Raw genomic sequence first — 24,680 nt, 5'->3', positions numbered from 1 at the left:
TGTGTAAGTGCGTGTTGGACCCCCAGGACGACAGAGAAGGGAATAGCATCTCTGCTTTCTCACCATCGTGGCTCAGAACCGGGTATGGAATTTTAGTTCTAACAACAGCCATTCCAACACTTTTTCATTCCCTTTTTTAGTTTACGACTATTATTCTTACAAGATGTTTTAGGTTCTGGTCATCCTTGCTGACACAAACCACAGTACTTCTGATTACTCTTTTCTTTCCTCTTCTCTTTTCTTTTTTGATGCTTGGAATGTTTTGGGAAAACAGAATGCAACAGTGCTCTGATGGTGGTCTGCTTCAGTTAGGCTTGTCTAGGGTGTTAGCCACCAAGAACATATTGAAAATAACCCTCTGTGAGGCTAGGTATGTTATTTTAGGGAATGTCCATTTTATATGATGGATATATGGAATTATGACTTGTTTTTCTCTTTCTCCTGCTCTCTCTTTCTAATGACCTCATGCAGTCACTCTTTTATTGCTTTAGGGATTCAGCTCTACAATTCTCAGTCCTCTCAACACGCTGCATTTACATTTATTCATTTAGCAGACACTTTATCCAACATAGCTTACAAATGAGAATAATTCAAAAAGAGCAATTCATTTAAATTGTGGTGCTTAGCAAAATCCAGTACCAGAGTACTGGCCTCTACATATACGTGACCCTGGTGTTAAGTTGCACGGCTATATTTGTAGCAATACATTGTGTGGGTCAAAATTGCAGATTTTTCTTTCATGCCAAAAATCATTAAGATATCAAGTAAAGATCATGTTTTATGAAGATGTTTTGTAATTTTCCTACCGTAAATATATCAAAACTTAATTTTTGATTAGTAATATGCATTGCTAAGGACTTAATTTGGACAACTTTAAAGGTGATTTTCTCAGTATTTTGATTTTGTGCACCCTCAGATTCCAGATTTTCAAATTGTTGTATCTCAGCCAAATATTGTCCTAACAAGCCATACATCAATGGAAAGCTTTCATTAAAAAATACCATTACGACTGGTTTTGTGGTCCAGGGTCACATATATAGTTCCCATCATTGCTAACTGTTAGGACATGCATGATATATTGGTACTAAATTGATTATGAGCCAACTTTTTAAATTTATATTTATCAGTCATTATTGGATATATTGGTTAATGTTGGTTATTCACTTTTAGACGGCTGTCAAATAACACTCAGTTAATCTTTTAAAAAAGTAACATATACTGTTTATGTGTGCCTGTATGTGTTTATGGCCAAAGTAATTGGGACACACCTCTTGATTATTAAATCAAACCCATTGCCACGTGGGTATAAAATCAAGTACCTAGCCATGCAGTATGCATTTACAAACATTTGTGGAAAAAAAATAAATTGGATGTTCTGAAGATCTCAGTGAACTCATATATGGCACTGTGATAGGATGCTACCTTTGCAGCAAGTCAGTTCAGGAAACTTCATCCCTGCTAGATATTCCACAGTCAACTGTAAGTGGTATTACTGGAAAGTGGACGCATTTAGGAACAGCAGCAACTGTTAGCCATGAAGCGGAAGACCTTGTAAAGTCATAGAGAGGCTGGTCACTGACTGCTGAGGCGCATGCTGTAAAAGTCAGATAGAGTGGTGTAAAGCATGCCACCACTGGACTCTGGAGCAGAGGAAACATGTTTTGTGTGTTCTTGGCAGTCTAAAGGGCGATGAGTTTGGTGGATGCCAGGACAGCATGTCCTGCCTGACTGTACTGTGCCAACTGTAAAGTTTGGTGGAGGAGGGATTATGGTGTGGGTTCTACAAGGACTGGGCTAGGCCCCTTACTGCTTCAGTAAATCAAGACATGTTGAACAATAATTGTTTTGGGGATGGCATTTTTCTATTCCAGCATAACTGTGCCCCAGTGCACACAGCAAGGTCTTAAAGACAGAACTTGACTGGCCCACACAGAGCCCTGACCTCAACCCCATCAAACACCTTTGGGATGAAATGGAATGGAGATTGCAAGCCAGGCCTTCTCATTCAACAGCAGTGCCTGACCTCACAAAAGCTCTGCTGGAAGAATGGTCAAAAATTCCCAAAGAAACATTCCAAAATCTTGTGGAAAGTGTTCCCTTAAGAGTGAAAGATCCGATAGCTGCAAAGGGGGAACAACTCTGTGTTAATGGTCTATGTATATAGAATGCGATGTCATTAAAGCCCCTATAGACCAGTTATAGGTTTGTAAACATTCAGGATGCGCACGCATCATGGTTGCAGAAAACCCGGGAGAGATAGCCTTTTTGGATAGAGAATTACTCGGATATGGTACAAAATAGTTAGGTTTACAAAAATAACAGATTAAATAGATTAGATGTAATTTTAAAAATTTTCTCCACATATTACAAGAGCTTGTCACCCAAAAATAAGCACTGTTATTCAACGTAATTGATGTAAGATAGTGGGATAGTATTACAGATCCGAAACAGGGATGATGTTTTTTTGTGGGCAGAGCCTATCTGGTGGCAGAAGATTATATCTCACAATTCTAATAAGGAAAAACAACTCGTCATTCTCTCTTTTCCCCTCGGCTCTTCTGTTTTTTTTCTCCTCAGAATTGACACTCACTATTTTTGAGTTAAGTCGAGTTATAAAGTCAATTAGGATATATAAACTTGCATTTGCAAAAAAATAAATAAAATAAAATAAAAATATCAGAATTGTGAGATTAAATAAATGTTATGTACTTATGGTAATAGTAAGGTTTAAATAATATTTCATGCTGTAACTGTAGGGCTAATACAATACATCGCCTACGAACTGCATGTGAATATTATGTAGACCTATTGTTTAAATCAAATGTATGCTTTAAAAGTAGAGTAATCATAGCAGTTTTCATCCATAATATGCCCATTTAAACCTCTGCATTTAGCTCTAAATGGCATCTTTGACGACACAAAGGCACAAAAATATTTTTTCTCTTATTCCATGGATTTTACCCATTTTCCTCCACTTGTTCCCGATCTATTATCTACAACCACCATTACCATACACCAACAAATAACGAAACTAATATTTCTACTCTGAATTGGTCTATTGGTGTAATGGCCAGGTGTCTATACTTTTGTCCACACATGAAGTTCTTTAAAAATCTAAAATAGTTTGTGTATGTGAGTGTGTGTGCGTGTGTGTATATATATAAACCTACCCCTCACACAAAACTTTCTGCTATTTTAGATTATCAAAAAACTTCATTCTGTATGATTTATAAGCTTTTGGGGACCAAAACATTTCCCAGGATTTTGGATATTGCCATGGTTGTGGGGACATTTTGTATTTGGAATTCAGTTCTGATTTTTAAATGTTTTTCACAGAAGTCTCTTATGATCATGATGTCTGCTGTTATTTCATCAGGAATGCATTCAAAACTGAAAAATTGTTTGAAATACATTTTTTTTCTTTGATGGCAAAGCTGAATGTTCAGCGGTCATTACTCCTGTCTTCAGTGTCATGATGCTTCAGAAATCATTCTAATATGCTGCTTTGCTACTCAATTATTACTTAAAATCTGAATTGGCAAGCTAATATTGCTGTGTTTTAAACTGTTTTTGGTTGGAACAGTTGATGTACTATTAGAGTTACAGTCAGTTTTTACACTCTTCTAGGTCAGACTCTAGGTGTTTTGAAGAGTTTCATTGCCTTCACATGTGGTTCAGAGGGGCTTTCACACTCAGTGAGTCACAAGTTCTGCAGAGGTTCTGTGTGAGAAACCTCATAGCCTCGCTCAGAAAGTGGTTTCACACAGGTCACCACAGTCCATACAGACCATCTGCAGCCTGTAGGTGTCATTTCTTTACATCGATGTCTGAGACAATGTGTGTGTTCTTGCTCTCTTCATCCCTACAGAAACGAGTTGATAAGCATCGTTTCCCACCTCTCGAGTCTTGTAAACTCATCCTCTGGTTGAGCGTAGCGCATGTTTACATACCCCACTGTTTTTATGTTTGTCTAATCAAACAAAAGGAAGTGGAGAGAGAGAAAAAGCAACATTCCCCGTCCACGCTGTTTACTTAATCTCTGAAGAACTGTTCATAAAATGACACATGAAATATTTCAAAGCTTGACTAGAGACAAATAACTCCCGCCTGACCACAGAATGTCTAGCTGTTTTGTGTATTTTTTTTTAATTATTATTTGTAAAGTGTGTGTGTGTGTGTGTGTGTGTGTGTGTGTGTGTGTGTGTGTGCCCCCTTCGTGGGCTGTTTAGCTGTTTTTGGTTTTGTCCCTTTTTGAAGGGCATAAATATTCAAGAGCAACAAAACAAAAAGGGACAAAACATAGTGCTGACATACCACAGACATGGACATGCATTCAACACACAGGCTGTGGGCTAGGATAAACTCTGGGTTGTGGGGTTGAAAGGTCATAGTGTGTTGAAAAAGGTCACAAATACTGACTGTTTTTTTAAAGAAATTAATTATATTCAGTAAATTGGTCATAAGTGACAGTAAATGCATTTCTATTGTTTTGAAATATTTCTATTTTAATTTGTATTCATCAAAGAATCTTGAAAAAATGCTGTACAAAATATTAAGCAGCACATCAGTTTTCAACACTGATAATAATAAGAAATATTAAAGTACCAAATCAGCATATTAGAATGATTTTCTGAAGGATCGTGTGACAGTGAAGACTAAATGTCTCATTCAGCTTTGCCATCACAGGAATAAATTACATTTTAAAATATATTAAAATAGAAAACAGTTTTAAATTGTAATAATACACAATCACAATCATACTCATTTTACTGTATTTTTTTAACCAAATAATTCCAGCCTTGTTGGGCATAAGAGACTTTCTTCAAAAACATTAAAACTTCTTACCAACCAAAAACTTTTTAAAAAATGTATTAAATATGATGAAGATAGTCAGTGTATGTATTTTTATATAAAATATATTATAATTGTTTGACACAATTTTTTTTTCTGTTTTCAAACAAATCTTTGTCAAACCAACACTCACAATTTGTCTTTGAAAAACATAGGACTGTTGTGACACTTCATAATACTCTTCTAAGGTTTCTTTATCTCTCTTATTATGTCTTGTATTTTGTTTTTGTCTCTGTCTTGATATCATTAACTTTGCATGATTTCTGATCAAAGTGTTTGTGTAAGTCTCCACCCTCATCCAGTTGCTCTAACAAACAAATCAGTCCCATCTCTCCTGCATTAAAGCTGTTGCTATGTTTATCCTGAAACTGGGCTTTAGCATATAAACCCCATGGGTGACTAGCATCTCCAAACAAAAAAGATAACAGGAAGAGGTGTATGGAGTAACTAAGGATCATATGACTTGTTTGGATCATATTGGATTTATCCAGCAATTATTTGCTCTTCTTAAACACCACCCCTTAACAACAGCTTGATCAAGTTTTAGCTCTCTACATATCTAGTTTGAGAGTATAATTAGTTAGTTAAAACCTTTATCCATCCTCTTTTCTTCCTACAGCAGGCTTGCTTGATACCTGTGTCCTGCAGCTGACTTTTAAGACTATCTACAACATTAATAATGCTTGACCTGTACTGTAGCCAAGACCTTCCCCGTGACCCCCCCTTCTGTACTATGACTCCTCGTATTTGGCTTCATATTTGTACATCTTATTACAAGTTTGGTAACGACAGACAGACATAAGTCAAACTCATGGACAAGTTGGTTGTGGTAATTTTGGTTTGGCTATGATGTGCAACAGTAAGTGATTCAGAGGATCTTGAGCTGTGCAGATGTCCGCTCAACTTTTTTCTGAATACTTTTCAAGACATTACATAATTAGTCACCTAATGGGAGTTAAGGAACTGATTCTTGACTAAATCCTGCCAGAGATTTAATACCCAGCTAAGTCTTAAGTCAGTTAAGAGTCAAAATATGCAGTAAAATCCTTCCTGGCCCAGTTTTGTCTTAAAACACTTCAATGCCAGGTCATGCTGACTGGGGGAGTGTGAAAGAGGTAGTATAGAAGTTTTGGAAGAGCGACAAATGTGGCATAGGACAGGTAAAGTCATGGAAGGACAGGGGAAGTCGTGGCCTAATGGTTTGAGAGTTTGACTCCTAACCCTAAGGTTGTGGGTTTGAGTCTCGGGCCGGCAATACCACGACTGAGGTGTCCTTGAACAAGGCATCGATCCCCCAACAGCTCCCCGGGCGCGGCAGCATAAATGGCTGCCCACTGCTCCGGGTGTGTGTTCACTGCTGTGTGTGTGCGTTTTAGATGGGTTAAATACAGAGCACAAATTCTGAGTATGGGTCACTATACTTGGCTGTGTGTCACGTCACTTTAAAAAAAAAGCCAAAACACATATTTCGGGTACAGTTGAGTTGAACAGTTTTGTTAATTCTGAACGGTTCTCTGATGAGTCAGTGGTTTCAGGTAAGGAGGTAGTGAGTGTTTTTGTGTATGAATGTGTGTCTGTGTTTGTGTGTGTGTCGGGATGAGGGTAGAGGAATAGGGGGACACACCTTAACCTCCAGTGTCGACTCATTCAGGCTGGATATTACACTTTGGGACGCACACAAACATGCGCTTAATCTTACATGATTATTGAGGTGTATGCATAAAAACCCACCCACACACACCCTGTTGTGTTAATCTGTATTCGTTGCGTGTGTGTTTTTGTGTCTCACCTCAAACAGCCCTAGTGCTAATGGTTTTGTTGATTTTAAAGTATTTAGTCTCAATCTGATGTAAGGAGAGCACACTTTGGAACATATAGTCTTTGATTAATCAAAGGTACACAAGTGCACACACTCACAATCATGCACAGTGCTCTCTGGATCACACACACACCTTCATTAATGAACATTAGTGTTGGGCTGTGTTTCACTGTAGTTATCTAAGTGAGATGCTATCAGCCATCTCCTAATGCCAGTAAACTCACACACTTGGAGTTCACACTGCTCTCTGCAGACCCTGTTTTCTCAAACAACACCCCCTGAACACACCACTGATCACTCACACATACACACACACACACTTGGTCCTCTAGCTTTGATAGCTGCCAGATGTTGAGAGTCGAATCAGTTGCTGTGCTTCGGTACACTGCTGTGGATATCTGTCCTAGCCTCGGTTTTCTCCAGATTTAGTGCATACATGCACACACATTCAGTCAGCCGTTAGTATGCTTTATGACGCTCACACATTTGTAGATACAATTTGGTACACATTCCCATAAAGCTTGGACATTAATGTTGTTTGTTTTAGTGTGTGTAAAATTTCGACAGTGTTGGGCTAGTTACTCAAAGAATGAAATATATTACTCATTACTAGTTACTCCTTTCAAAAGTAATATTATTACTTATTACTTTCTGGCAGCAGTAATTAGTTAAACCACTAGTTACATTACTTTTTCTTCATGCCCCACAGAAGTTGTAACTGTGTATATTCCACATAAAACTCATCTAGAATGTTACTAACAACATATTTCTGCCTCATCGTTTGACCAAAATCCACATTGGATCACAGTCAGAAGTTATTACAAACACTCAAAAGTGATTAATAATGACATTCAAGTAGAAGTGTTGTATTAATCTCATTAATTGTCATGTGGAGCTTGAAGCGAATTGTAATTTCTCCGTTGCCCATGTACGATTATATTTAATTATGTATCTTTTCAAATCACATAAGTTTGTAAGAAACCGTTTAATTTTCCAAAAGATTTTTAATTATAGTAATATAATGTACCACATGCTGATCAGAGGTGTGTGGGTGGGATGTAATGCCAAAGTAAAGTAAAGCCACAACTTACACAACAGTGTTCAGATCATCCCTTTTCCTGACAAAATCAATATAATGCAATATTTCTATCTGCTGAATGTAAGCTTTTCTAAATTCCAAGCTTGCCTGCTGCACTGGGGACATCACATGCATGTGCGAGTCATGAAAATTATGAAAATAAGTCTAGGAGTTATTTGATTTTAAATCAGCGGGGTTGAGACATCAAAAGCTGTTTCATGGATAGTAACTGTAATATTATTACTGAAATCTTATTAGTAATTAGTTACTCTAATAGTTACTGCAAAAAGTAATATTACTACTATTACTCTAGATAGATAGATAGATAGGCAGATGGATATACAGATAGATAAACAGTCTGATACACAGACTGATGGACAGATACATAGAAGGATGGAGTATCCGGACGGACAGACAGAGATATTTCTTTCAAGTTGACAGGTTCTTTCAAAAGAGCTTAGAGGCAGTTTATAAGAGACTCATGTATTGTGAACAGGTTTTTGTCATTAACACAAAGATCCAGCTGGGGAAGTTTCAGTTCAGAACATGATTATTTTTCCATATAACCACAGAACTCTGGAGACTGAGATTTTATATCTGTTGATAAATAGTCCTATATTTAATCTTGGCAATGTCACATACTCATAAAGATACACCTCTCTACACAATCCCTGCTGGTCATCCATAACTCTTCAGCTATACAGATCTGTACTAATTTTACAAGTATATTAGCTCGCTATGCTTTTAAAGAGATTGAAACATTATTTTTTTAATCTTTGACTGTTTAGCACAGTAGAGAGAAGACAAGCAATAATATAGAAGTAAATGTGTAAAAAGACATTTGAATTGGACTGGTACATCATCTTTTTATCTTTTTCCACTGCCTTCACATTCATACATTGTTTGCAAATTACTGAGATGTTTGAGGAATGACGTCTCTTCCTATTTTGTTCTGTTGAGGATGAGAACTATGTTTAATACACCTGTACTCCTGTCAGTCCTTCACCACACCTCGCTTCAGCATCTCACACACTCACTCATCACCAAAGAAAGAGGAGGGCGGAAATGATCTCATAAAGACGTAATGGAGTCAGTGTACAGAATTGTTCTCGGTCTCAGCATTCCTTTTAGTCATGAGCTTCCAGAGCTGCTGTGTCAGTGACGTGTTACTCCACCCTGAGCTGGTTTTGATCTACTGATAGTCCAGCACTTAATGTTGTTACTGCATTTTTATTGGCCCTCCACATTTATTTTTAGAACCCTGTTTCTATTTTTAGGTCTCAGCATGTAAAACAAATAAATAAAGTAAATGTGAATGACACAACTTAAACTCTGACCTTCTTTCTTCAGGTATTTTTCAACATTCATCATCATATTTACAGCCACATTACAAAGGGAACATCTTCTAAGAATGACAAAGAAACTGATTTATGTGTTATTTCATTCAAGTGTCTGATCTGATAATATGATTGTTATTCTACATCAGTTTTTTCTAAGATAGGATCCCCTATATTTTGATCTATAAAACTCATTTAAGCAATGAAATTAAATTAAACTATATACACAGCATGTTTTGAAATGTTAATAATTGGCTTTTATATTGCCATTGTTCTAAGTAGTTTTTTGGTATTTAATTTCTTGGTTGTGTGTTTCATGTGTGGAACCCTAAAAAATAATTCCTTCATGAACTTCCCATATTTTTTATAATAAAGGACACCACAAAAAAGTGTTGCATTACAATAGTGGGATTCATATAATATGTAATATCATCACTAGTTGCATAAGTTCTGTGCTTTAACTTTTTTGATGCCACATTTAATTTGCTTGCGTGATAATACAGTGAACAATTGTCTTGCCTCTCTCTTTTTTTTCTTTACCACTTCCTTACGGTCTTTCTTTATGTCTTCTTTGGTAGCCTAAATGTTGATGCAGTCTCCATTCAGCAGATTACACCAGCGTTTAATGGAGGGCCTTTTGTCTGGCAATCCGGCAGCAGTCCTCGTCCTGTCATTTAGTGCAAGCACACAAACACATGTATTCATGTATGGACATGAACATACTTACATACAGTAAACATGCATTTAGACAATCTACTGTCCCTGAGACAAAAAACAAAAAAAAACAACAACATGAATTCCTGTAATGCTTAAGCCACAACCTGTCATCATCAGTCCACAAACTGCCTCAGTTACAACACTGTTCTGTATCTCTCTCTTTAGCTTGTTCTTTCTTTGTGTTTTACTTTTGCTTGTTGAAAGGCTCTATAGCACTGGATTTAGCAGCAGATATAACTGGACTCAGGCTTATATATAGTGCAGATCTGCATACTCTAATTATTGTTTCATTTCTGAAAGAAACTTTGAGTTCTTTTGGAAATGAGTATTTTGCTTGGATTTGACTACTGTGTCAAGGTCTGTCAGTTTGTATAATGATGCATGTGTGTGTATTTTCCGGAAGTTGCAGGCCTCTGAGAATCAGATTTTTGCTTGATTTCGCTGCATGCTTGCATGTATGCGAGGTGATGCTGGTTACTTGAGGATGTTGACTCAGTGTTAGCGATGAAGGACTATAGGCAGTGACAGTGTGAGAGAGACGTGCCATAACTGGAAAAAGCATCAGAGAGAGAGTGAGAGAGAGGAAAAAAGAGTTTGAGGTTTTTGGTTTTAAGGTTTGTGAATATAATCACCCCCATAGACACAAAGAAGAGCTTTTGGGGTTCTGTGATTTTATGGACCGCTAGAAGAGAAACATTCAGCAGGAAGAAAAACCGCAATGGCTAAATAATAACACAGCACGGGGGACCACTTTCCCCTGAGAGCATCCGCAACACTCTCTCTCCCGCTTTCTTTCTCACTCTCGCTCTCTCTCTCTTTTGCCCATGTGTAATTTACAGTATAAACATTGTGTGTCTGTGCTCATTCTCTGTGGCCCTCTGGTGCCGGTCTGACTAACACAATCTCCCATTCTCCCTCCCTTCCTCTCCATTCAGCCCTATTTACAGTGCTCACAGCCTCCACATCCAGCGCTGACCAATCAGCGGTCACTTTGGTGCCATTTAGATATTATTCTGTCCAATTAGACGTGTGGTAAAGCTAAAGATAGATCCTGTTGAATAGACCTGGTGCCTGTCTTGATGGCCATTTATGCCAAGCCTGCCACGTTAAAAAAACCCAGTGACCTCCCGACAAGACGGAGCCTCTGTGTGCTAGTGATTTAACTCGCAGATCGTTAAAACCTCTCAATCAAATAATTATACCATGTATGCCACAGAATAGCATCATATTGTAAAACTCGATTACTATTTGAACATTGCTTACAGTTAATCTATTGAACGGAGGAGAGAGTAGGCATCAGGATCTTAAATGAGTTATATGATACTTTAACTGCCAAAATTTCAAGTAGTTCTAAGATGTACACTAAGTCATTTGTAAACATGTTATTAAGAAGCTGCCGAGTTACTAATAACTCTAGCATTGTAAGTGGATGCAACAGAAAGGTTTTCATTCTTGTGCGATATGCCTGTGATAAGAGTAAAGATACAGGGGAGACCAGGCTTGTTGTCAGAATGTTTACTCCGTTTGTCACCGATAGCCTTGTGGGCGGCACGCCGACATATAGTGTCATTGCACTCTGGGTGTCCCGAATTTGAGTCCTGGCTCTTGGATCTTTCGCCCTCTCTCTCCCACTTCACTTCCTATCACTGCTATACTGTCCTATCAAAAAAAAACAACAACAAAAAAATGTTTACTCCGGTTCCTCAAATGGACTGGCATTTCAAGCAGACATTTTGATAAATTCATTATTTTGGAAGATTCTTTTCACAGAATTCTAATTTTAGACTTTTGAACTTGTTGAAACCACAAAAATAACTCTGTCCATGCCCTTTCAGCGCTAATTCTTCACTGCACATCTTTAGTAAATCCTGACAGTACTATTTTAATGCCAAAAGACGGTTTGCGCTGGCACAAGCTGTTAGTAAATCCGGCCCATGGCCTTTTGAAAACTGACACACACTTGGGCTGCAACCGAAAACTCTAAAATGCTGCCTTTGAAGGGAGCATTCCAAGGCAGGAAGGCATCAAGTCACATTCAAATCCAAATTCTGCTTTACTTCCTGCCTCCAGAGGTACCTTCTTCTGATGGAATTTTGAAGGCAGCACAGATGTATCCTTCCCTACCTTTGATATCCCACAATCCATCCATTCTGTGATGGTTGAACTAAAAAAAAAAAAAAAAGATTGCATCCGAAAGTTGCGTTTTGTGGTCAGTTTGTGTGTAAATGTATATTTCAGACTAACTTTTTGCACTTTTGATGTTAGCTCTAGCGAGAAATCAGTATTATAGTAATTAAATATTTGTTTAGTTATCATCAAAACTCATTCTATTTTGCTGTAGATCATTAAACCGTTACACTGCCTCAGAAGACTGTCCGAATCAGCTTCATGAGACGCCTTCGTGCAAAAACGCTGCCTGCAAAGTCATTGCCTCATACGGCAGCGAGGCAGCAAGTCAGCTGCCTAAGTTTTCGGATGCAGCCTTAGATACTCATATCTCAGAGAACAGATTAATGCATAAAATCCTGCATTGTGGGAATCTGTAACAATTTTGTGGTGCACATGAGAACTTGATCACTGTGGCCTGGATATGGGTGTGTGCAGTTTTCTCACTGGATTAGATTGTAAGGTTCTAATACAGATTAGATGCTATTGTTGCATTAATGCCAGTGATTTAGCCTCTGATAGCTCATATAAAACTAATGACGTTTCCATGTGTGAATTCAGTTCGCCAGTGTGTGGCGGAATGCTTGAATAATAGCTAATCTGATTAGAGAAAAGGTGGGATGTGAGAGGTGCATGCTGGGAGTTTTAGCCTCTCATATAAACTCTGCTTGAACTTATATCACTTGCTTGCGTACAACCTCCTGCCAAAAAACATCCCGTGGGATGATGGGACGCTCAGGTTGAACCAGAGCTGACATCACTAGCACGTTTTGTGTCATAGCGCCACACGCTACATTTCTGTAACCCAATAACCTTTAATCAAGAGAGTCTGTTATTCAAGACCTTTGCATATCCGATATACGAGAGGGCCTGTTTAGTGTGGAGAGAAAGGAAATTGCTTGCAAACGTTTTGAAAAAATGTGGATTATATCACTGTAATTGTTGCTAATTGGAACTGTTGAGCCAAATCTTTTGAGAACATTAACAAATAAAGAAACAAAGAAACACATGCTTTCTGACCAAAGTCACAGGGTTCAAGTCCTTAAAACAACTGCCATTTATTGATTTATATTTATGTAATATATAAGCGTGGAGAGAGATGACGAGAGGGCAAGACAGCATGAACATGTTAACACATAGACAGTATAGTGTGTGTAATTACAGGTCTGAAAGCACGCATGTGTTAAAGCACACCTGTGTTTGTGATTGATGTGGTGTGTGTGTGTGTGTGTGCATATTTGTTCTCAAGGATCTGTATACAAGATGTTTTTGCCTCAATCCTCAGAGGTTTTCTGTATAGGGATGATTTACAGTTCCTCTCCACAGAGCAGCAGATATGAAAGATGATCTCATAACACCCACAAGTTTATGATTTAGGATCTCACTTCTCTACATGAATAAAGTCGAGGTCTGGATGCAGGACACTCAGGTCATTTTATGCTTCCTGACCTTTTGCACAGTGCATTCTTGTGTGTGTTTTAGACATAACATACACATTTCAGAGCCAGAGCTAAAGAATGTGTTCATTTGGATAGTGCTTCAGGCACATGTGGCAGAATGCCAGGTATATACGACACTGTTGATGCCACAGAGAGACATATGAATACATCTCAGGTTTAATTAAAGAAATGAGCTCATTCCTGTCCCCTCCCTCCAAATTTAAAGAGCTATGCAGCATTTCGGTGGTGGGAGCATGTTCGATCAAGCTTTGCATTTTCTTTTATGTTATAATTCCAGCAGATGTATCCTGCGCCTAAGCATGTAACAATAGCAAAAATATTACATGGACATTTCTGCTGCATTTCTGAACTACAGCTCTATACAGAAAATAAAATGTTATTCAAAGTTTATTTTAATAATGGCTGTAAATTATAAGATGGATATCAGGTGGTGACCATAGAGAATTATTGCAAATCGGATTATTGTGAAATCTAATTTACATGAGGAAGATCACATTTAAATCTGATTAGTAATCAATTTACCCACAAACAGTATCACTATTCCCAGAGTGTACAGTATCCTAACTGCTAAAAGCTTCTTTTTCTCAATAACGCTGCATTTACTTGAGCAAAAAAAGACGACCAACATTCAACTGTTTTCTATTTGTGTGTACTGTGTTTTAAAATATTATTTATTCCTATGCTGAATTTTAGCTATTATTATCACACAGATGATCAGCATTTATTTGAAATAGAAATGTGTTGAAACATTACAATGCATTTACTATGCCTTTTATTTACTATGACCATACTTTTGAATGGTAGTGCATATATTTGCAAAACAAATGGGTTAATAGTTAATTTCACTGGTAATTTTACTGTAATTTTGCTTAGTAGCCTATGTTGAAAATATTGTTTTGGTGAGTAGGCTTATACTGCATTTTCAGCATATATTCTGGTAAGTTCAGCAGCCTCCTTGTCTCTGTTGGAAGTATGTCTGGTAATTTGGATATATTTATTTGAGCTGCAAGATGGATGTGTATGTGTATCTTGTGTAACTCTGTTCCTGTTTCAGATCTCCTATTTTCCGCTGTCTGGGACACTCCGTTGAGAGGCAGACTGTATTTACAAGCAACATGGCAAGGAAGGATCTTATTATGCCGTCAGATATCTTGTGCTTCAGTAAGGCCACTAAAAGGCATGACTATTGTAGCCAAGCAACTGTCACTAAGATAGAGAACTAGAGCATAGACATTTATACTGCAGGATGGGTGATAGCTAAAAGTGTGATAATTTGATTTGACAACTTCTACTTTGTGGCGCACCGCAAATCCTGTAAAGCATGAGACACAAATAGTAGCCCCTATCACTGATGGAGACCACACTACATCAACTAGACAGTGAGGTTATTTGGAGAAATTTAGCCCTCTCTTAAATACTACTTTCTTTATTTATCCTTTTCTGTGCTGAAATATTTCCTGTTCATTTTTCAAGATTTCTGTCATTTAACAGTTCCAGCATTTTAAATATTAACATTAACATTTGAATCTGTTTTAACAGTTTAAACACTACATCATAGCATAAATGAGAGAGAAGTAATTCCACTTGCCTCTGAGCAGCATTTAAAGTCAAGAAAAACACTATTTGCTGATTTAATGCAGCATCTACGTAGATTACATTCACTTTAGGCAAATAATTATACTGTATATTTGAAATAGTGACTATTGCATGAAGAACCTTTTACATACATGGAACCATTGCGCAAAAGGTTCTTTATAATGGAAAAAGGGTTCTTCACTTCATTATAATGTTCTTAACCTAAGGAAAATGGTTCACTTGCTTCTTTGATGAATGCAATGTGTTTCTTCTATAGGGGTCGGCAACCTTTTCGGCATGATGTGCCATTTTTCATTATGTACATAAACATTTAATTTTTTGTATAATTAAATAAACAATAGGCATATTTGATTTTCATGCAAATAGTTTCTGAGGATTTTTTCATAATTTTATTTTATTTTTTTACATTTGGCCAATGCATTAAAACCATTCAGTTTAATCAGCGTTCAACATTAATGCGCTGCTTTAACTGATGCACGCGCACACACACACCCAAGAAACATTCAGAAGCTCATAAACTTGTCAGCGATTCCATGCGACTTTTATTAATCGATACTGAATCGCTACATTATATTTCAAGTAACTAAACTCAGCTTCATTGTTTGTAGAGAGAGACACAGACAATTTACATCTCTCTCTCTCTCTCTCTCTCTCTAAAAGCGGCCATATTTGAGAAAAAAAAATTGAGTAGTTTGCATCACTGGATATAGCTGTTGGTCATTTAACATTTCTATAATAAAACGTATCGTTAAAAGACTTATGTTAAATGATTTGCCGCTTCATCTTACCTCGTTCTCTTTAACATTAAACTGACGCTTCGCGCACTGCTTCTGTGAACAGTAAACTCCGCCTACTTTGATTTGATTGGCCATCTCAGTCATTTTGACATTGACGAGTGCTGTTAGACTGCAGATGCCGTGATCTGAAGCGCCTAGTATGTGCAGCGGTCACGCGCATCCGTAGACTAGCGCAAGTTATTTCTCACAGTTTAATAGTATTTATAGCTCCCAACAGGCTGTGTGACTATGAGAAGTTATTACCTCAAAATGTAAGTCAGTATGCAGTTTTCCCTATTGCTCCGTGCCAGCGATTATCCCTCTGCATGCCACTGTTGGCACGCGTGCCGTAGGTTGCCCACCCATTCTCTAAAGCATCACTGTGAAAACTCACCTTTGGAACCTTTATTTTTAAGAGTGTAGAGAGCAGTGTTGGGGGTATCGCATTACAAGTAACGCGAGTTACGTAATCAGATTACTTTTTTCAAGTAACTAGTAAAGTAATGCATTACTTTTTAATTTACAATAAAATATCTGAGTTACTTTTTCAAAAAAGTAATGCCAGTTAGTTTGTTTTCCCATTTATTGACTGACAAGTCTCCTGTCCGCATATTGGGAGAAATCGGAAGTAAAGAGGCGTTGTGTGCGCTGTGTGAACATGATGTAGTTCTAGACTAAATGTGAATGTGCAATAATTCATCCCACTCGCAAATAAAAAAAACTTAGCATTCATCAAAATTAATTAAAACTGTGAAATGCAAACTCAGAATACGACGCAAAAATGCAATAATTAAATAGGTTAAATAACACAAATGTGTCTAATCCCATTTTATTAACTAATGTCTTTGCTGCTGACCTTTAATTATCCAGTTCAGTTTCATTATCCAGTGCTGAAAATGTTGAACCTTCTTCTCCTGTGTTCTACTGTACAGACCTGAATTTACTTTTCCTTCAGGTTTATTCCTTACACTTTTTGGTGTGAAAGGGTTTTTACATTTGCTATAAATAGAAATTCTTATATTAAAAACAAGCAAGCCCTTGTCATATTTAAAAAGTAATGCAAAAGTAATGTAACACATTACTTTCCATAAAAAGTAACTAAGTAACGTAATTAGTTACATTTTAGGAAGTAATGCAATATTGTAATGCATTACTTTTAAAAGTAACTTTCCCCAACACTGGTAGAGAAACTTCCTCTGAAATACATCTGCTAAAAAATCTTCACAGATCATGTATATCTTTTCAAAAAATCACAGGAAGTGCGTCTGTGAGTGTGTGACTAACAGATCATTAATCACAGATGACCACACACACACACACACACACACATATACCCTCAGAAGACTTCTGCAAGATGTATGGTTGGGATTTTAATATAAGGATGTGCAAACCTGCATTAAAATCTGCTGGTTAACTAATTAGTCTTAACAAAGCCCTGTGTAAATAAGCTGTTTCAGGTTCACATTGCCTTCACCAGACATTTTTAAGGGGTGTTTACAAGACACATTGTTGCTTTCAGAAACAACTGAAAAGAATGCATGAGATCTTGTAAAACACATTTGTAAAACTGCTTTTATCTTGTTTGGGGTCTGAATTTGTTCTTTTTATTTTTCAAAAAAAAAAAAAAAAAAAATTAGGGCTGCATTTATTTGATCCAAAATACAAATTAAACTTAAATATTATTACAATTTAAACAAACTGTTTCCTATTACTCCATCACTCCAGTCTTTAGTGTCTCATGGCCCATCAGAAATCATTCTAATATGCTGATTTGTTGCTGATTTTTTTATTAAAGGCTTCTTTACTAAATAAAACTAATAAAAAATCATACTTTTTAATGGTGGTGTTGCTGAGATGTTTTAAAAGGAATGCATTTAAAGACTCCAATTACACCTCCACTGCTAAAATATCAAATCTAAAAAGAATAAATTAATCTTAAACTGTTTCCCATTTGGTATTTTTCTCAGTCTTTTAAAAAATATTAACGATTGATCTGCTTTTTTTCTAAGCACTTTTTCCTTTTTATTATTCTTTTTTAGGATTACCATTTTTCATACCCTCGAGCAATGTAAAGCTGTCAAGCCCACTGCTAGCAATGTAGGCCATGTTCAGTGTTTACCTGTCTTCTGTCTCTAGGATGTGGTGGCATGTTTTCACACAGGTGTTTTGGTTTTGAGTCCTAAGTCACTGTGTCCATTGTGTGAGATCAACCCAGCATATAGACACTTTCCTCGCGCTCCAGGATGTTTCAAACAACCTTTTAATACCCATTACTGGACCGCCTTCAGAGCAAACATCATTAATGATGAACAAACTCAACATAAGTTCATATAAGCACCCAAACCACTGTTATTCACATCACATTCCTCTCATTCATTCTCTCTGTTTCTTTTTCTTTTCTTCTGCTCCTTCTATTTTCCATAAACTCTGCAGTGCTGTGCAAAGTTCACAGATAAGGTAGTGTGTGCTTTAAGGGTTATATAGACCTCACCTGCACACAAGGTCATCTTTAGCTGAACTCGTATCAGCCTGTGACCCCTCGACCTCCACCCCCCTCAACCCATACCCCAACCCATAATTCCGTTTTTTCCCCTAGTATGTGCTGTTCAAGCTGTCCAGTCATTACATAAGAGCATAAAGACGCTATTCAGTCCAAGAACAGACTGCTCATTCTGCATACTTCAAACTTAGCTTATATAACAATAGACAGCCCAAAAAGGGGGCTTGGAAAAACGGGGTCCAAAGTCCAAACATTAAGTCCTGAGTTGCAAATATCAAAACAGACTTTAAAACCTTTGTTTGTGAGGACAATTCCTCTTCTACCAAGTTGCTTGATCAACACTGGCTAAGGCTTAATTCTCTTTTCACACACCGATTATGCTCTGAGTAGACTTTCGCACAGCTCAGGTTGGAGACACGAGCCAGACAAGGCCCTCAGCGGTGCCCGAATGAGCACAGCAAAATAAAAGGCCAGAATACGAGACTCTCTAGTGAATCAGTCAATTTTTCAATGTGATGACATACCACTCCAAACCTGTGATTTCACATGGAGCCTGTTTAGTTTTCAGAATAACTCTCTACTCTGTCATTGCCATCATAACCAAGGTAGTATTGTGCTGTGTCCGTTTTTTCTTTTTCTCTGGAACAAGTTATATATATATATATATATATATATATATATATATATATATATATATATATATATATATATATATATAAAAAAAATCATATTTCTGAATATATACATATTTATTTCTGCATGTACATACATTTTTGTTTAACTTTTAGCTTTACACTATTTCTGCATGTACATACATTTTTGTTTAATGAAGGCAATCTTGTTCAGTCTGTGTTGTTGGACTGTGTAAGTGTGTGTGTGTGTGTGTGTGTGTGTGTGTGCGTGTGTGTGTGTGCGCGTGTGAATGACAATATGAGTACATGCCTGGAAGTGTGATTTCTGTGTGTACTTTTCAGTACTGGTCAACCTCAGAGAGGACCAAGAGAGCTCATGTATTCAGTCATTAACACAAGAGGCACAATACGCAGAGTTTAAATCTAACCAAGAAAAATAGAGTGTGTTTGTCCTTCTGCTGTCGAGTGGGAGTTTATCCTTAGCAGCCGTGGTCAATGTCCACCAAGCCGGCCAGGACAGCATGCTGAGGAATTCTGCTGCATGCCAGTACAACCGGACACACACACACACACACACACACGCACGCACGCATGCACGCACGCACGCACGCACGCACACGCACGCACACACACACACACACACACAAAAAGCAAAAAACATAAAAAGCTGTCATGTTTTAAATATGTTTTTATTAATTCAGAGGATGTTTATTTCCCTTTTAGGTAGTACATACCCATGGGCAGTGTGATAAAAAAAAATAGTTTTGTTTAAAGTAAGAAAGATGCAATGCTGTCATGTTTGTTTAAATTGTGATATGTTTGAATATTTAATTTTGCACTTTTCATTACTTAAAATTTCATCAGAGAAAAGTTAACTAAAATAATGAATATTATTGTATGCTATCTGTTCCTGAGTGCTAAAGCAGATACTGTACTCTTTTACTCCACAGAGGAAACTGAACTCCTCTTGAAATCAAATTGAAACTTGACGAATCAGAGCCTGATATACCACTGAAGCCAGAGTCTTGTTCTGCAAAAGCCAACAGAGCTCAAACTGAAACTTATGGACAGACAGACAAAATGACGGGGAGATTAAAGTGGAGGAGAGGGGAAACGTCTAAAGCAGCTGACCTTGTGCCATCACCCTTGACAGAGCTAATAGGACATAAGACATTATTCCCTCTGGCACACACTTGAAGACATTTAGTCAATAACACATAGTGAATTCTTGCATATTAACACCATTCCCCCTCCCTCCAATCCTCTTTTCCTTCTTGATCAGTGCATGTCTGGAGTGCTGAGATGAGTCTCTGGTCACCAGCCGCTAACCGTCCAGACAGAGACTCTCTAAGTGTGTTGGCTTTAGAGGAGGAAGTCCAGAGCCTGGGAGATGTTATCACCACCAACCAGCTGAGACCAGAGCGGAAACCAGAACAGAAACAAAGAGAGACAGAAAGAGAAAGAAACAGCCATGGGTTTTGGGCGGTGGTTAATGGAAATAAAAGACAGATCATAATTCTTCAAAAGGGCAATAGGCTCACAGCCAGTCTGTCATAGAAGTAACATGACATGAGAAGAATTCTCTATGGTGAGCAGAGCACACATGCACAGAGAAAACTATTTCGAGTAGAGATGTCCCTGAAGCTGAATAACATTTAAAATAATGGCTTTAAAATTAATAATAACAAATCTGGATAATAGTTGTTGCATATTTTCTAGTTTTTGTTAATGAGGATTTTTACTGAACATACTACAGATCAGTGGTGAGCCTGTGAAACCAATGTGAATAAAGTGTGAACTTTGTGAATGAAAAGCACATGTTATTAATATCAAGTTAAAAAATTTTTATTTATTTTTTTGTGTATGCCTCATAAATAGACTTGTTAACAGTGTTGGGGATAATGTATGACAAGTAATGGCAGTTATGTAATCAGATTACTTTTTTTTAAATAACTGGTAAAGTACTGCATTACTGTTTAATTTAGAAAGAAATATCTTTTCCAAATGAGTAAGGGCAGATACTTTGTTTTCCATGTATTGACTGACAGCTCTCGTGTTGCCATGTTGAGAGAAATCAGAAGTAAGTGCAGAGGCGTTGTGTGTGCTGTGTGAACATGATGCTTACTTTAGTTCTAGACTAAACATGAACATGCATTTACTCATCTCACCTGCACTAAAACAGATTCAGTATATAAAAACAAACTCAGAATTTTGACACAAACCTGTACTTTTTTTTTTTAGAGAGAGTAATGCAATTTTGAGATATTACATTATACTTTTTTAAAACTTAAAAAAAAAAAATGTTCTGAATAAGATATACTTCTGCTTCTCTCTCAAAAGCAGGCTGATTATACTTGCACACTAATTAGGTTTCTTGTCGACCGGCTCTCTGTCCAATCAGTGCTGTGCAGATGACTATTCATTGAGGTAATATTCTCGTGTTATTTGCTGATTCATATGGAGTTTCCAGTTAATGTCTGAAACTGGAATCAGTCCAGACACAAAGATCAGGTCTGACTGGCTGCTGCGCGGCAGATTTAGGGGATTATGAAGACAATAGGCTCAGACTTTCTGAAGCTAGTCTTGTTACCGCTGTGAGATCATGTCTTGGATGTTTGTGTATTTAGGGACAAATAGGATACAAGTAGGAGTGTTTGAGGCTGTTTGAATGTTCACGTGTGAGAGAGCACAATAGTGAGACTGATCGCTCTATCACTTAGCACTCATTCGCCCTGTGGTGTGTGTGTGTGTTTATGTGCGTGCATGTGTGAGATTACAGTTTAGGGCTTTGGTTGGCAGTGTGGTGCCATGTCTTATTCTCCTTGATTTATGAAGGTTGAGAAGGAAAACTCCCATAATCCCCCATCTCTCACTGTCAACATTATAATACCACAAACACACAGCAAACACAAACACATGTTAAAGAACATCTATCTGACACCCATGCTCTCTCATCTTTGCTCGTTTCCATGTGTATTTTCTCCCTGACAGCGATTGTAGTGTGTTGTTCATGTTCATGTGATTGATGGAGTTGGTTGGTTCTCCTCAGCTAACCCTGTTGGTTGGCTCTTCTCAGGGTGTGTGGGTCTCATGCCACTCCTCTACAACCTCTTAAACACTCCACCCCCTCAAATCCCTTACATTCTTGCCTGCACACACACACACACACAGTGATAGTGTTCAGTTCTCTCTCCATGGCACCCGACCACCAAAACACGGCACTTGTGCAATCTAGACAGTTTTTAGGTTGTTAAGAACAGTGACAAAGGGAATTGCTATTGTTTTAATTTCTTATTTTTTAATGCAAAATGACAAATGTTTAAACCAATTTTCTTCTGATCCTCTATTAGCATACAGTAGTACAGTTTGTTTACAGGAAACTGACCAGCAGTATTCCTGTGTTAAATGCTAATTAATAATTTGTTATAATTGGCTACAAAAAAAGATATTGAAAATTTCCAAGATGTAATGTTCAGTATGTTTGATGATAATTAGGATACTAGTATTATATTAAATACCCCATTATAGACTTTTCAACAAAAAAGTAAACTTTGAAACAATTCAGAAAAAGCAAAAGCTAAAAAAACAACTGTATAAAAGTTTGATAGACACACACACACACACACACACACACACACACACACACACATATATATGTGTGTGTGTGTGTGTGTGTGTGTGTGTGTGTGTGTATATATATATATATACACATATATATATATATACACATATGTATATATATAATAAGTTATATTGTATGGGCTTAAAGTGCACACTCTGAGCTGAGATTTAATTTGAGGGTATTCTATAAAATTGGTGGAAAGGTTAAAGGTGCTGTATGTAGGATTGACACTGAGTGGTTCAATTAGATATTACAGTCCAAATTCAAACTATTGGAGAGGGCTTTTTCACCTGGTCCCTCCTCCTCAGACTTGACGCACACGCAGGTTGCCAGATTAACGTCACAAACAGGAACGAGTGCACTTGACGATGAACGAAATGAAATACGCTGTGTTTTCTGCCAACTGGCAACCCAGGGTGCCGAATTACAATTGGGTAAACTGGGAGTGGGCGGGTTTCACAAACCAAAACAAACACCGACATTCCGGCCCGGAACGCACATTTTCAAAGGAGAATAACTGACTGTAGCATTGTTTTTCAGATAAACAAGTATGTTAACGTAGTATGTTTCTTAAATATCTGCAAACATATTATGTTATATTTATGCTTTAGTAGAGTCAAAATCTTACATACAGCACATTTAAGGAATTACAGCTTTTTAATATGTACCTCCCCCCTTTATCAAGGAACCATAAGTAACTGGACTCAAAAGCTGTTTCATGGACAGGCGTGGGCTATTCCTTCGTTATTTCTACATCAATTAAGCTGGAGTTGATAAGTGTGTCACTTAAGAGTTCTGTTGTTATGAACCCACATCATGCTGTCAAAGGAGCCCTCCATTGGCGCTTTTCCACTGCATGGTAGAAAGAGAAACAGACATTTGTTAGCCTTCAAACACAAAACAAATCCATCAGAGAGACAGCAGGAACATTCTGAGTGGCTAAATCGGTTAAACAGTTTGGTACATTCTGAGAAAAAAGGAATGCACTGGTGAGCTCAGCAACATAAAAAGGCCTTAACATCCACAGAGGACAACAGTTGTGGATGATTGGAGAATCCTCTCTATGGTAAAGAGAAACCCTTTCACAACATCCAGCCAAGTGAAGGACACTCTCCAGGAGGGAGGTGTGTCTCTGACTAAGTCTACAATCAAGAGAAGACTTCACCAGAGCAAATACAGGGTGCAAGGTGCAAACAAGGCCAGATTAGACTTTGCCAAAAATCATCTAAAAAAGCCATGCAGGCCACTTCTGGAACAGCATTCTTTGGATGGCTGAAATTAAGATCAACCTGTACCAGAATGGTGGTAAGAAAAAAGTATGGAGAAGACTTAGAAAAGCTCATGATCCAAAGCATACAACATCATCTGTGAAACATGGTGGAGCAGTGTGATGGCATGAGCATGCATGGCTTTAAAGGCACTGGGTTACTGGTGCTTATTGATGATATGAGAGAGGACAGAAGCAGCCGGATGAATTCTTTAGTGTGTAGTGATATACTCTCTGCCCAGATTCAGTCAGTTTATTGGTTCATAGTACAAAACAAACAAACAAAAAAAAAAAGCAATCCAGGACTTTTTGAAGTTAAAAAAGTGGAATATTCTGAAATGGACAAGTCAATCTTCTGATTTCAATCCGATTGAGCATGCATTTCATTCACTGAAGACAAAACTAAAGGCAGAAAGACCCACAAACAAACAACAACTGAAGTCAGCTGCAGTAAAGGCCTGGCAAAGCATCACAAAGGAGAAAAAACACCAAAAAAAAGTACCAAAAGCAGTGCAAATTAGTAAATATTGCAGCCAAGTTCAGCGCAACATGGGTTAAGACATGATTTTTTGGGGCATTTTTGGCAATAATACCAGTTAATTCAATACCGCGAATCTTACTAAATCACACTGCATGAGATTGCATATATTGCATATGTATAGTGCTGTCAGTCGATTGGTGGTATTAAAGTGTTGACTAACTTTGGAATATCATCTTATGCAATGATTTATTTAGTTAACCCATTTAGAGGTGTGTGTGTGTGTGTGTGTGTGTGTGTGTGTGTGTGTGTGTGTGTGTGTGTGTGTGGTTTAAGTGAACAGAGCTCTTGTGGCCTGTTGTTAGGAGTATGAGTTAGTGA

Source organism: Cyprinus carpio, chromosome B7 (assembly GCF_018340385.1).
Source record: "Cyprinus carpio isolate SPL01 chromosome B7, ASM1834038v1, whole genome shotgun sequence".
NCBI lineage: Eukaryota > Metazoa > Chordata > Actinopteri > Cypriniformes > Cyprinidae > Cyprinus > Cyprinus carpio.
The sequence above is the reverse complement of the archived record's forward strand: the minus strand, read 5'-3'. Positions refer to the sequence as shown.